Source organism: Oxyura jamaicensis, chromosome 4 (genome assembly GCF_011077185.1).
Source record: "Oxyura jamaicensis isolate SHBP4307 breed ruddy duck chromosome 4, BPBGC_Ojam_1.0, whole genome shotgun sequence".
NCBI classification, from domain to species: domain Eukaryota; kingdom Metazoa; phylum Chordata; class Aves; order Anseriformes; family Anatidae; genus Oxyura; species Oxyura jamaicensis.
Window position 1 is genome coordinate 48338148 of NC_048896.1, and position 15089 is coordinate 48353236.

The window sequence follows — 15089 nt, forward strand, 5'->3', positions numbered from 1 at the left end:
GACTTCTAGTGGGTGCACAGGTGGGCCAACTCTGTTTCTTTCTGAAGTGATGCTCAGAAGCTCAAGCTCTGGTGTATGTTTTCAGCCATGACGATGTGTTTTCTACCCTGTGCTGTGCTTCTGTAGTTTTTACGCAAGCTTACTCTAGACAGCCAGTCTACGTAGATGGACTCTCATCTTGCATCATTAACAGGGCTGAGAACTCAACTTCAAGGAGCTCTTGCAAGATGTGTTTTAAATTGATTATTGTGCTGTTCAGAGGCTCTAGTTACACAGCGCTCATTAGTGACAACTGAGGCACTGAATAAAGCAGACCTGTCAGACTTCCTGCCTTTGAAAAGACAGATAAATTAGTCTGGGCAGAGTGCCATGCTAGTCTGGTTATATTACTTGCAGTACTTGAACTAGCTCGGAGAGAGCTAGCTCGGGTATCCCTTCACAAGACACTAGTATGCTGTCCAGATGTATCCCTCATGCAGACAAGCAGTTAATAACATTTTGAATTGCCTTTGCTTGTTCTGCTTCAATTAAAATGTTCCGGTAACTCCAAACAATAGGCTAAAAGTGCTATCTTTTTCTTTTTTTTTTTTTTCTTTTTTTTTTTTTTTCTTTTTTTTAATGGCTGTGCTCAGAGGGAGGCCACTGATGCTAACCTACTGCGGTGAAAATGATGGGTGGCCTCTCCAGCTGGCATCATGGTTATTCGGTCAGGTTCTTCCTGAGGTGTTCTCATTTGTCTTCCAGCCTGGGGAGGGGGGGGAGCATGGGACAGGATTGTAGATCCAGCCAGCATCAGCTAATGCAGAACATGACATTGAAGGAAGAGAAGAAGGGCAGTTGTCTTGCTGCTCTCTCTTTATATGCCAGACTCCAGCTGAACCCAGAAAGGGACCATCACAACTGAACTGATGTAGAAGCTCTAGGACACATTTCACTCACCTTTCCATAGACTGTACCTCCAGAAATTTTATAAAAATATTAGGAACAGAATAAAGCAAAGCTCTATCATATTAAAGAATCCTTGCTGTTTAGTTTAAAGTTACAGTTAAGGAACTTTAGAAGCCTGGCTAATTTCCCACAAAAGGTCTTGTCCAAGTCCACAAGTGGCTGCTCTCTGTGGATGGTGGGAAGGGGCTTATACAACGCCCCTGCAGGGCTATTGCAACTTCTCACAACAATATTCACCCAGGTAGCAGCCAGAATTTAGCAGTCAGCTAAAACAGGCTTTTTGTACCATACCACTCGGTGGAGATTTGTGAGACTCATACCAAAAGCTGCTAAATAAAATGTTCCACTTCAGCAACTTATTCAACCAGAGGGAATTCTGACTGCAGTACAATTTAAACTATTCTTGCTCAGAAAATAGAAATCATTGATTACCCTGCGTTTGTGAAGGCATTGTTCTTCATCCTGCCCAATGGTCTGTTCTTCTAAGAATCCTTCACGACTGCTACTAAATAAGTCATTGTTGCAAAAGCATCAAGCAGGAAATGCATTATTATTATAACAAGTCTGTCAGATGCAGTTGTTAGCAACTAAGACTCCCTCTTAAAATGATCCCACATGCATCCATCTAGAATTTGGGAGTTCACTAGACAGCTTTCAAGGTACTGTTAACAAGCAATACTCTCCCATTTATGATTAATGCATATAAAAAAAGAGAAAAGCTTAATGGAAGAAAAAAATAAAATAAAATACAAGGGCAGCTTTTAGAAACACTTGATAATATATCTGTGAAAGGAAATGAAAACCAACCCTCTGTTTCAAAACAAACTGATGAGTTACATTTGTTCCTCACACTCCAATACAGATATCCAATAATCAAATGCTCTCTCACCATTATGCTGATCCTTCCTCATTTCCAGAAAAGCCTTCTGTTTTTCAGTGGACAGCACAATCCCAAAATAGAAGTGTCTCTCCAGCTCCTGATCCTACATTGTTCCCTCTTCCAGCTCTACGTACTTTAGATGGTCTGGTCCCATCATATTTTACGTTGCTTATCTTCCATGTTGTGAGGTTATCTGCAACAACTCTTGCTGGGAAATGCTCAGTATCACCTCTCAGTAAATTCAGTGTGCTGAGAATGAGGCTTTAATAGAGTACATTGTTATTTGTACTGCCATAGTTCTTTCAAACCCCAGGAAGAGTCTGACCTTGCATTTGACACTCCACAAACACCCCTTGAACGTTTCCATCACTACAGTTTGAGAATCTTTTCCCTGTCTATCATTCTTAGTGAGATTTTAAGTTCATGTATGTTAGAATGACTCATAAAGCATCACCGAGAAATTCTGGGTAGAGAGAAGGTCTGGTGAGGCCGCACCTCGAGCACTGTGTTCAGTTTTGGGCCCCTCACTAGAAGAAGGACATCGAGGCCTTGGAGTTTGTCCAGAGCAGGGCTACGAAGCTGGTGAGGGGCCGGGAACACAAGTCCTGTGAGGAGCAGCTGAGGGAACTGGGTATTTGGTCTGGAGAAGAGGAGGCTCAGGGGAGACCACATTGCTCTCTGCAACTACCTGAAAGGACGTTTGGGGGTTGGCCTCTTCTCGCACGTAACTAGTGATAGGGCAAGAATGAGTGGCCTCAAGTTGCACCAGGGGAGGTTCAGGTTGGAAATTAGGAGACATTCTCAGAAAGAGCAGTCAGGCGTTGGGACAGGTTGCCCAGGCAGGTGGAGGAGTCACTGTCCCTGGGAGTGTTCAAGGAAAGGCTGGATGTGGTGCTTAGGGACATGGTTTAGTGGGTGACATTGGTGGTAGGGGGATGGTTGGAGCAGATGATCTTGGAGGCCTTTTCCAACCTTAATGATTCTGTGATTCTGTAATTACAGCCCTATTTAGAGCCTCAGGTTCAAATCAAAAATAAGTCATTCTTGGGCAAAACATTATGTAAACACTTGCAAAAATACAACACCACGCCCTGAAAAGCCTATATCCCAGGACGCGTGACATGCAGGAGAGCAGAGAAGGCTGAAGTCAAATTCATTATACATCTCTTATACTCATTTACAACTTTTCTGCTCATCATAAATACACATAAAAAGTGTTGAAACTCCCCATCTGTGCCTTAAAATATTAGACAGGGCCTGAGGGTACAACTAGAAGATAAAGACTGCAGTGAGAACTGTAGGGACATTGCAGGCTGGAGGGGCTGTGAGAGGCAAGAAAGGCCAGTGGCTGCACACGTGAGGTGCTCGGAGGAGGGAGGCCTTGTCGGGTGGCGGCCATGTCAGGCGGAGGCCAGAGGGCAAAAGCTGCCCTCCTGAAGCATAGGACTGGAGGGGGAGCCGGCACTGCCCTCGGTCCTGGGCATAGGGGGGGGGGGGGGGGGAACAAACCATAGCCCCCTACCCTCTCACTGCAGGCCTGCCAGCTCTTGGAGTCGTGCCCAAACCAGCGTCATCTTAAAATTGTGCTGGGATGAATTTGCCAAGACTGATTTCTTCAGCGGCTAGGGATGTTGGCTGGTGATTATCCACTGCATTCCTCTGCATTCAGAATGTTCCTGTCTGATTTTACAGGGAATTTGGAGGCAGTTGTGGTCTGGAAAAGCTTAGCCTTCCTCAAAATATTCAGAGAAGAATTCAGATTTGAAGAGCTTACTGAAAAGAAAGCTCCAGAGCTTCTGTGGCTACCCTCCATCTCGTAATATGCATATAATATTTTTAGTTTAGCTTCAAATAATGAGTTGTTCTTACCGAAAGGATTTCAGTACAAATACAAAGGTGATACAGTTATAACAGCCTGATACCCTCCCTTCTGCAAGGATTTTTTTTTTTTTTTTTTCCCACTAGGGAGGCAGAAAACAGGTATATAACAAAACATAATGCTAGCGCTGCAATTCAAAGATGCAGTAACACATTCAAGAATAGGTGCCTCAGTGAGTGTGTGAAATTACAGATGTACCTGTTAGGTTTGTACAGTAACTGGCAGAGGCTCAGAGTGCAAGACAGAACAAGAGGCAAGAAAAGAGATTAAAAAGCTTTAATGTACAAGGATTCAATTTCATGCCATTGTCATGCTGGTGTTACATATTATTCTGAATGGTGTTGTATGTTACATTGGATGCCATTCAGTGTCTCTAAACAGTGTTATATACCCTATAAGTTAAAATAATGGTTCAGTGCAAGTCTTAAGAGCGTTAACCTACACTGAAGTCAAGGGCCCTTTAGTTTTCAATCTACGCTCTCCCAGCAATGCTCATTTTAACTCCTCTCTGCCTCAGAGGAGCTGCAGGTCTCTCTAAGTGGCAAAAATTGTAAGCTTTGTTGTAAGAGAAGCATGGGATACACTGTCAATACAAGCTATCCAAAACATAACGAGCGTATTTAAATATTTTATGATTTTTTCCAATGTTCTATCAGAGACTGAACACTGGAGTGAGGCATAAGTGAGAGCGACTTACCAGATGAAGAACATAATGAATGTCTTTCATAAAAATGAATATTTAAACAGTGTAGTTAGTTGTATTATAATTGTTCAACCTCAACATGATACCATGATGTTTCACTATTCTTTCCTCCAGTACAATTCTAATCTGAATGTTATATATATAAAATGTGGTGAATAAGAATCCATCAGGCATGGCATCAGCTCTTAGAAATGTAACCCTTTGGACAGCCAGGATGTTTGATTTAACCACAAGCTGCGGATACTGTATATATGTATTTTAATGCCAAACCCAGAGAAATCACCAGTAAAACTCCTATTGCCCTGAGTGGAAATCTTTACCGAGAGGAAAATATCAGTAGACTGTTTCAGCATGAAGCTGCACCTGCATGGTCCTTCATGCCTCTGCACCGTTTCACTAAAGAAAAAAAAGGGGGACATTCACTGCATATGGATATGCATGTACATACACATGCACATGGAGCTATGGAAAGACCTGCAGGCAACAAAAATACTTCTACCTATTTTAGTGCAACTAAAAAATTAAATCTGTATGTAAGGACAATTGAAAACATTAGACATTTAGCAGCAAGTTTAGTTAACACATCTTTCCTTTGAAGCATCAGCTGTCACCGTATTCAGCAGAACTTTTGCAATCATTTGTTAAACTAGCAGCATATTTATCCTCCTAGTGTATTGAATTAGCTGGCTTTCAAGGACCACCTTGCTTGAACAGCTTGTGCAGTTACAGGTCAACCTTGGTGCTAAAATCAGAAGACAGCTCTGAAATCTGTGTCTGTGCATGCTAGGTGTGAACCTTCCCTGCATGTATGAATGATACCAATGTGCAATATCTTTTTGTTCTGTGTGGATGGTTGAAGGAGTGTATATAGAGGAACTAAGACACTGTTTTTCTGATGACCAAAAGAAACAGTGCTGTGCCTTTCAGCTCCTCCAACTCCTTCCTCCCCAGAAGGTGGCAATCAGGACCATTGTTATTCTTGAGCCTATCATGAGATTTAATATTTTAAATGTAGAAATACTATATTTGTCCACTGCTTGTCAGCAAGGCATATTGAGGGAGAGAGGGATGAAGCATGCGGAATGATTTTATTTTTTCTTTTTTATGAAGATGGTGTTTCAACTTCATTTCATTCATATAGAATAACATATGTAAGGTTTTAGAAAGAAGGTAAAATAGGAATTTTGTGGGTAGGTGGTTTGGAGCAGCAGTTTGGTGGGAGCTAGCTGATTTTGAACCAGTTTTACTGCACTTGATCCATATTCACTACAAGCAAGTTATTTGTTGAAACCTCTTCTTGCTTCTCTCCATTTTCAAGATTTCAGTGTAGTTTAAAGGATTACAGTTTTGTTCTGGGTTTGTTACATTAATTTTGTATTTGGTGAACAGAGTGGTAGACAGGAAGAAGAACACACAAGTGGAACATTTAAATTAACTGAAACACATTTGAAAATATGGTTGAAAATATGTAAGCCTGTTAGTTAAGACAAAAAATAGAAAATCCCTAAAGTCTATCAGTTTAGGCTTTTCTTCTTAGAAGATTTTTATTTTAATGAAATCTCTGCAAGAACTAATCCACAGTACTGAACAGGGCATTTTGTTTCATTTAATTGATTTTCTTTATTGCAGCCAAGTTGGTAAAAGATAGAAAGTCATCTATTGTGCATGTGTAAATACCTTAAGAATCCTTTTTAATATGCACAGCGATTAGCTTATTAACAAATTCAGACTACAAAATGATATAGCACTTTGAGATGTGACTCTAGTTATTTGCATAATAACTAATCACCTGAGCATGGCTTTACTTCAGCCTATTTACCCCCCAAAATGGGCAAGATTATTAGCATGTTTGTCCGTATTTATAGCTCTTCTACTGCCATGGTTATGTGTTGTTTGGTTTAGCTATTCGAGACTGAAGAATCGAGCAGTGCCATTGCTATAGCTAGCGGTAAAGCTAAGTGTGCAAGCATCAGAGGAATCAGCCAAAGCCAGGTCTCATTAGAGCTTTTTCTATTTATATCTCTTAACGAATGCTTTGCCAAAGCATTATGTATGTATGGCTGTATGTATGTCTTTGTATGTCATCAAAGGTGTTGCTTTGAAAAGGCAGGTCTGGAAAATCTGCAGGCCTCTACAAGGCAAAAGGAGTGCTTGATGAAGTCAGCCAAATATATAATAGTTATATATTCTTTGGATTCTCCATGAATTTCTTCATATGCTCCTACAAAGCATTCAGAGCCTCTCAGTTCCCTGTTGCTCTGGTGAAGGATGAGAATTTCTCAGCTCTAGGAAGTATTATGTAGGCCTTGCGGTCAGGACACTCCACTGCTTCAGTAGTGCATTTAATTACCCCCAAACATATTTTTTATTCTGTGCCATGAATACAGTCACTTAAATGCACAAGACAGCAAGCAGTGTGAAAAGTCTTTATCCCTCCTAAGCACTGGAAGTGACTGAGTAACATGTGAGTGAGAGAATGAAACATTACCATGTGTGAACTGTGAGGTTATTTAGAAAAAAAAAAAAAAAAAAAAGAAAGAAAGAAAAAAAAAGAAAGAGTGAATTTTGGAGCAAATTAAAAGAGACGTGTGATAAAGATAAGTGATGCCAAGAGAGAAGAAAGAGGTGGAGAGTGAAAGGACATCAAAGATTTTCCTTAAAAATAGTAAAGGGAAACCAAAGTACATGACCAAAGCTGCTAACAGATGAGAAAAAAAAATCACCATTCATTACAGGCAACATTACACAACTGCAGAACTCTCTACTGGTAGGACACTTAGAGCCAAGGACAGCTGCAGCAATTACAAAATGAACTTATGATTAATTTACAAAGTTGTATGTGTTCTTCTGCAAGTTAAAGCATTTGATTGAAACTTTACATTTAGTATATTATAGGGAAATGTACACAATTTTAGCCAAGGACCTTCTTGCTCTACTTACTTTTATTTTATTCATGGTAGATGTAATTTCACATCTAACTCAAATGTTTCTGACAGCCTGAGAGCATGATAAATAAATTCTATAGTTACTTATTTTTAGATATGGCAGTTACTTATTTCCTTGTGCAGATCATGTTAGAAACCACTGGATAGTAGAAACTAATTCTTATTGGATTTAGATTTAACACTGCAGATCTGATTCTTCCACCTAAATTCTTACAGGAGGGTATAATTTTAGACTTGAAATAACTGGTTGTACCTCCGAAAGTCTTTCAGCTCATGTTTCACTGAATAGTTCTTATTGTCTGGTCATGTTAGCAATAACTTTAATAACTACTCTTTTAATCTATACTAATAAAGTTGTATTTTCATGTCAGATAATTATCTTATTCCATGAAATAATTTGACAATATTTATAATAAGATTTTAAGTTAATTATATAATAAGGGTCTTAATATTTATTTACAGTTTCTACATGTTTTATTTTGATAGGTATTTGTACTCATTATATTGAGTCAAATCTTCAGCAAATGTAAAATGCTGTATGTCTGGGGAAGCTATGGAGGTAAATATATTTCAAGCATTTAAGGATCTGGCCTTTATTTCTGTATATTAACATCATTTACTTTACAAGTGTACATCAGCAGACTCTTGGCCAGGAACTTTTGCTTTGTTTCATAGGTGGCTAGTAAGAAGGGTTTTTGTGGGGGATTTCTTTTCTTTTTTTGTGCCAAAGGCTCCTGTTGAGGAAAGAGAAAATGAAATAAATAATTATTCTAGTATTGGATCTTGTTAAGAAGAATATTTCATGCTGCTGCTGTCTGATTCTCTAATGTGATCTCCAGAACTTCTCTAACTTTATTAGAGGACGATGTCAGTGCTTCCACAGTACAAGGCTGATGCGCTTTTACAGATTCTTTCCCAAAAATTACATTTGTGTAGCAAATTCATTTGTGTAGCAATCCATTTTTTTTTTTTCCTTTTGGTTTTGGATTTACTCAATATCCAGACCTTTTCCTATTCCAGTTTGAAATCTCAGAGTTTTCTATCTTAAGTATCATCTGCAGGGCTAACAACAACAAAGTATGAGGCATAACTAAGCAAACAAATGATAATTAAAAAAAAAAAAAACAACAACAACAAAAAACAAACAAACAAAAAGATCATGTGGACAAATCCACAAACAATAATTACTTGAAAAAGACTGTGTGGTTGTTTTGACAGCCATGCCCATTAGCATTCAGGGATGAGGAGTTTGAATTTCAACAGATGCCCTGAAAAGCAGAGAATTGGGGATTATTTGGATTTGAGGTACAGCAACAGGCCACAGTTGTTCTAAATGGTTATCAGAGTGATTTATTACAAACTGAGTTGCAAGGTACAAATAATCTTAGAGGGCTGCAAGAGAAAGAGAGATCAGGGAAATGCTTATCTTGGTGTCATGGATACCTTCTTAGACCACCCTCAACAGCTTTTCCAAGCTCATGAATTTTACTTTTGATGCTTGAAACCAGGAATTATGCAAAGGATCTTCCACACAGCACATACTATATTATGAGCATGTCATCCTCCCCTGAGTGACCAGGTAACACCAGAAAACAAATGGTATTTCTGGACAAATATGCCTACAGCATGAGTTGACCATTACAGCAAGTGTTTGCAGGTCTGGTCATGTGATGAATCTCACCATGATTCTTTATGGCCCCATCAAACAGAGAAAGAAGGATCGGGTTTCTATTGCATCTGTATAAGTCATTTTATACCAGCTTTATTAAGACTGCAGTATCATAACTTCTCACATTTTTGCCTGCTGTCACCTAATAATGCCAGTTTTCATAGCTCATAAATTCAAAACAACAAACTACTTCTAAACTTCATGAAGATAAAAGTACAGGCAAGCACAAAGCCTGGCACTTTTTTTTTTTTCCTAATATTTGTATTCTAGGTTTTCAGAAAACCTAGATAAAAGGGTTTCCTTAAGAATGCACTTTGATTTGCAATTCAGGACCATGTAAATTTCAAAATGCAGCCTAGTGTATTACTATGTGTACAAATCAGTTTAGGCTGTGGTCCCCTGGCAAGTGTCGAGCACGGTCCTTGATGCCAGGTTTTGGAAACCCAGTGTATGTGTTTCACTGCCCAGGAACTCTTGTGGACACCAATACACTCCCACCTACAGAGCCTCAGAGTCACTTGCTGAACTTGGTCACTTGTTATTCCCCAAAATAAAAATGTCCTGCAGCATCCTACCATGTAGCATCATCTCTAACATGAAGAGATCACTGGCCTAATTACCTGTCAGCATCTCTATATGTTTTGTGTCTTCTGCTCATATGGAAGAAATACTTGTGGAGTCTTGGTGCTACAGGACCATGCAGGGCTCTGGAGCGAGACCCTCTCTCCAGATTCATTCCTCCTGGCTACTGAGTAGACATCAGACAACAACACAATTGGGCTGTTTCTGACCTAGACTGCTACTTGCAACCCTTTTTATGCTATTTTCCATCTCCCGAGCCATCTGGCCCCTGTTGCAGGATACCTTGCAGATGTATTAATAAACCAACCTAATAGAGCTGTACATACTAAAAATACAGCAGAAGCAGCTGGTTGGTGTTTGTTGTAAGCTTTCTTTTTTCCCTAATGTTTCAGCCACCGTAATTTAAAGTCCTAAGCCAGTTCCTTTGAGGAAAAGAACAGGTTTTACATCTCTTCTACCTGCAAAACAAAATACATTCGTCTTTCATAAATGAAGGTTGTCATTGAAATGGAACTTATAAGGAGCATAAACGTCATCTCCTGCCTGGAGTCCAAACCTTAAGTTTAGCCCTGGAACAGCACTGTCACTTCATTTTATTACAATATACCCTCCTGACAGGTCTTATATTAATTGCACCAGATTGTCTGTCATGTACTCATTTGTTTGTTTTCTACAAACATTTGAATGACTTTCAGGAAACTTTGCTTTCTTTCAGATACAACTGAAGTCAGAGAGAAACAAAATACCTGTTAATGGAGTTTATATTGTAGAATTGTAGAATGTATTAAGTCTAGTGATCAAACTAGTGCTCTTTGGGATAATGCTCATGATTTTTTTCAAAGCGGGCCTGCAGATGTAGTGCAATATAAACCAACAGATAGGAAAATTTGGCTGTACACAAGTAAATAGAGTATACAAAATTTATTCTGTAGGCCTTTGCCAAACTCCCCAGCTCCCCAGCTGCGTGAGAAAGCTCAGAAACTACCATTAAAAAACAAAAACAAAACCTGAATGCTATCCTTAGGGTGCATTGAAAAATATCTGAAAACAACAACAAAAACACCAAAACCACACCAAAACAGCAAAATGCCACAACAGCAAAAGCCCAGCATGCAATGAATATGCACACCCTGCATTGTCCAAGCAAGTTTTTTTGTTTTGTTTTGTTTTGTTTTGTTTTGTTTCAGCTTGACAGAATGGCTGTTTGAGCTTCTCTCACCTACTTACTACTGCTCTAACTATACCAACATTCAAAACACAATACAAAGAGCAAAGTACAGGTATGGGATCTAAGAATCCCCAAACAGTAAATTACTAACACCAGTAATTAAAGTCCAAAAAGCCAAAGGCTAAGTAAATTAGTTGTAGTAGATTGTAAGTGAGGCTTGTGGGAGGGGGTGGAGGGGTGGTGGTGGTGAAAAGAAGGCAAAAAACAAGACAAAACCTAAAATGTTACCTGGGTCAGGTAGCAACTATCTGAAGATATGTAAAGCAAACCAACAAACAAAATAAAACTGAAAAAAAGCCTCTCACATTTAAACACAGCTACACTTCTGAAAGCCCACAGAAAATGATCTTGCAGTTTTAAAAATGACTTGCAGAGGTCTGTGTGGGGGTGGAAAAACAAAGTTTTGCCCAGAAAATCATAGAAATTTTAAACTGTTTCCAACTTTGTCCCAGTACAATGGATGAAAGGATACAAAATGGAATTGCTTCTGAGATAAACTGTGTAAAAGCCTTCAAGAGCTTATTTAGAAGTAATTGGAATATGCAGAAGTCTAGTTGGTAGGAGAATTAATTGCATTTTTGACACCTGCCAATAGCATGCACGTCGATCTAGCAAAATGAACATACAGTTTTCTCAAGGGAAAAACAACAAAAGCAACAACAGCAAACACTTATAATTTCTGTGCATATTAAAGAGACATAAATGACATGAAGGAATGCCTCTCCGAGAGAGATGCAGGATCTACACTGAACAGAATGATGCTGTTATTACAAACTTTCTTTTGTTGCTTTAAAAAGCGATATAGCATAGCCTGCACAGTTCTGGGAAGAAAAATAAGACACCCTCCTTTCTTCCAACACTTACCTATAAACTTCACTATCTGTAAACTTCACTGAACTACACATTGAGCAACTGGCTGCTTCATGCGACATACTACAGTAGTGTTTGATAGTTGGTTAAAGTGGGTCTCATTAGTATCCCCTGGGTCAGTCTTCCTTGCTAGCAGACGTTGTATTTTGTACCTACATTACCGTGAAATGTTTCAAGGAAGACGAGCAGTATAATTGAGCATCATACTGCAATTGAAATATAATTAGCAATTCCTTAAAGAATATACCTCTGTCAATTCAGTCACTGACTGAAGTTTTCTTTAAACTCAAAATGTTTATCAAAAATAAGATTTCCCCCATGATCTTATTTTCGCTTGGCGAAATCTTCTCTTTAACAAGGGAAAGACCTCATTTTTCTAGTTGCAAAATCCTGAAGAAACTTAAAGATCATACGCATGATCATACCCAGCCAAGAGGACAGAAATCTTGAAATATAAATTGTTTTGGTTTGTTTTTAATTATGTTTTTTTTTTTTTTTCCTTTTTGGGATTCTCTCAAAGCTTAGAAGACCTTGAAAGTTGCGGCTAAATATGGTGTTACAAGTAACACCGAGACACTAAAGTGCAATTTTTGAACCTCTTGCTGGAAGACGATATCAATTTTGAAATCTGGTTTGTTAATAAGGGAACATCTCCTACAGAACCATATATTTTATAGGGCTTGCTTTTCTGCTGATAAGGAACACTGTAGGTTTGTTTCCCTCAGACCTGGCACCAAAACATATCCTTCACTGTACTCATGCGTCACATGAAATCACAGAATAAGGCATAACAAATTCTGAATAATCTTTAACCTTCATTTGACTGTTTACCTGTCTTAATTTTAATCATTCTCCTTCACAAGATTACAGTGTAAACAGTGCACTCTCACCCTGCCATCGGATGTGTTGAATGTGTCCTGTGAGTAATTTAAAAATGATCAAAAAAACAAACAGAAAAGCATTGTATTGTTTGTTTGTTTGTTTTTGAAGCACTAGATAGCACTGCAGTAGCACAGTACACTCCAATTGACTTGATGATAGAAAAATCAAGTTACTTAGCCTCATTGCTGTGATTATTCATACTTCTGATAAGATTGATTAGGAAAAGAAATATAATAACATTTTAAATGACATAAAATAGTGTTTTAAAAATACATTTTCTGGTTCAAACTCTGAGGGAACACAGCACTGCATTGGATCCAGGTGTTCCACACTATGCACAGCACTAATGATAATATTCCCCATGCACCAGCAGTGCCACACAGCTCAAAAGCCTAAGCAGAGCTGCGTTTAGGATGTTCACACAATGGTTTTCATTGTAAACACTTTTAGATGAATGGCCTGAAAGTTCATTCAGTATGAGCAGTATATTTTCTTTATCATCAAGCAAACACAGACCAATATACGTGTCTTTGCTCACTTAGTGTTCAGACTAAGTGTTGCAAAGCTGTGTTATGTCATAATCCCTCAGAGTTGCCTGTCTGAACCAGCAGTTACCAATTCAAGCTCGAAAATGTTCTTACACTGAAAGCAATTCACAACTAGCATTGCAGCTGAAGAGGTACCTGCGTATTTCTTTGTTACTGTGTTTCAGCACGTGAAAGACCACCGTATTATTATCAAAATAATAAATCTTGAATTATATACATTCATCTTTGCTTTGATTTGTTTCTGTAAGAACATCCAGTACACTGTAAGTGAACTCATCAGTCTCACTGGAAATGAAACACAGTAAGAAGGACAGGTGAACGCGTGGCTGTCTCTAAGCATGTTAGAGGGAAGGGGTGAGCAGCAGCTAGCAGAGGGGAGGAGAACGGAAGGGCATGGCTTGTCTCCCATCCTTTGATTAGAACCTTGTTCATCCAATGGATCAGTGGTCCACAGCAAGCAGCCCAGCCGCGCCGCCTGGCAGCACGCGCTCTGCAGGCGCTGGCTCAGCAGGGCTTCTGCTCCGCCGCCTTTGTCTGGTCACTTGGTCTGCAGGCTCAACACCTCGTGTCACTCGTTCCCCTTTCTCTGATTTAAGTAGGTGGTTTTATTACAGATGCAAGCATAACTATATATGTATAACTATACCTCTATATATATTTACATGGAATATTTATTATCTCACAGGCACATTCACACGGGGAAGGAAAACAGCAGGACTGAACTTATCCCTGTTGGTATTCTGCTTGCCTCAAAGCTTTTAGTCCCACAGATACACACAAGAAAAAAAAGGATCAGGCCCACGGATCTTGGTAAATTCATTCAGATTACTATAAAACCCTATAGTCTAAAATTGAGATCTTCCTTAACTTTCCCACAAGTTTTCATTGTCTGATCAGCAACAGTGGCAGAAAGAGAGAGGGAAAAGAAAAGTCTTTGGGAGAGGGGGTGGAGAGTACAACTCCACAATCTGTTTTCACTTTGAAAGGGAATTACTAAACTAAACACAGGCGGCTGATTTTCAATGACACTTTGGATTCTATAAAGGCACAGAAAACATAGACGCGAAGCACAGCTTGTCCCTGAGATGCTGTGAGTGTTTGATACAGCAAGAGAGAGAGAAATGTCAGCTTGCAACAACAATAGCAGGAAAAAAAAAAAAAGGAAAAAAAAAAAAAAAGGTTTTATCCAAGATTTTCCAGCACTATGGCTCTTCTTACTTTTGGACAGCAGAAGATAAAGTGCAAATGAACTGGTGAAACATGATATTTGAGGAAAGAAGAAAAGAAATTAAAACAATCAAGAGCTTACTTATTTAGAAGTGTATTAAGCAAGAAGATAAGCACGAGTAGCTACTGCACAGTGGTAAGTGACTGCACAAGACACACACAGCAATGGAGAGCCAGACACAGCAGAAGCTGCTGGCTGAACCGGTGCAGGAACCAGTAAAACAGACCAAGAGGAGGAAGCCACGTCACCAGGCTTCCAGCTATTTTTTCACTCCCCAGCTCAAGGTAGACAGCCATGGCAGGTGCTCAGAGCTGGGGATTTGCTTCAATAAGTACACTAGACTACTGCAGAGACATGCAATTACAGGGATGAAGGTCTGCCTTATAGTGCCTGCTTTTTCTTACTGGTATTTAGGCAGCCAGACTAAAAACAGAGAATGAGCTAAACACATTCCTGGCCTGGGGATAGCCTTGTCCTGATGAGTTTCTGTAAAGCACCAAACCTAACAATCTCACCAACCTAACCTTGTTTAGTCCACACAAACAAGTACACTTCCGAGAACAAATACTAAAATTTGTCTGTTCTATCCTTCTCTTTTCCTGGATAATTTGAACTACGCCTCCCCCTTTCCTCTCAACCTTAGCAGGAGCTTCTGTAAACACAATTTTACCCTTGGCATGTGTTGTGGTTTAACCCGGCTGGCAGCTAAACACCACACAGCCGTTCG

The 15089-nt window shown here is 39.3% G+C and overlaps 1 long non-coding RNA gene across 1 annotated transcript in view; it reads right to left on the bottom strand.

Moving 5' to 3' along the window:
• Window positions 1-4695: 4695 nt before the first annotated feature.
• Window positions 4696-15089, bottom strand: part of LOC118166891 — a 182276-nt gene continuing 171882 nt past the window's right edge. Inside the window, exon 4 of the long non-coding RNA XR_004750789.1 lies at window positions 4696-4806. This is a non-coding gene — a long non-coding RNA (uncharacterized LOC118166891). The remainder of the gene's footprint in view (window positions 4807-15089) is intronic.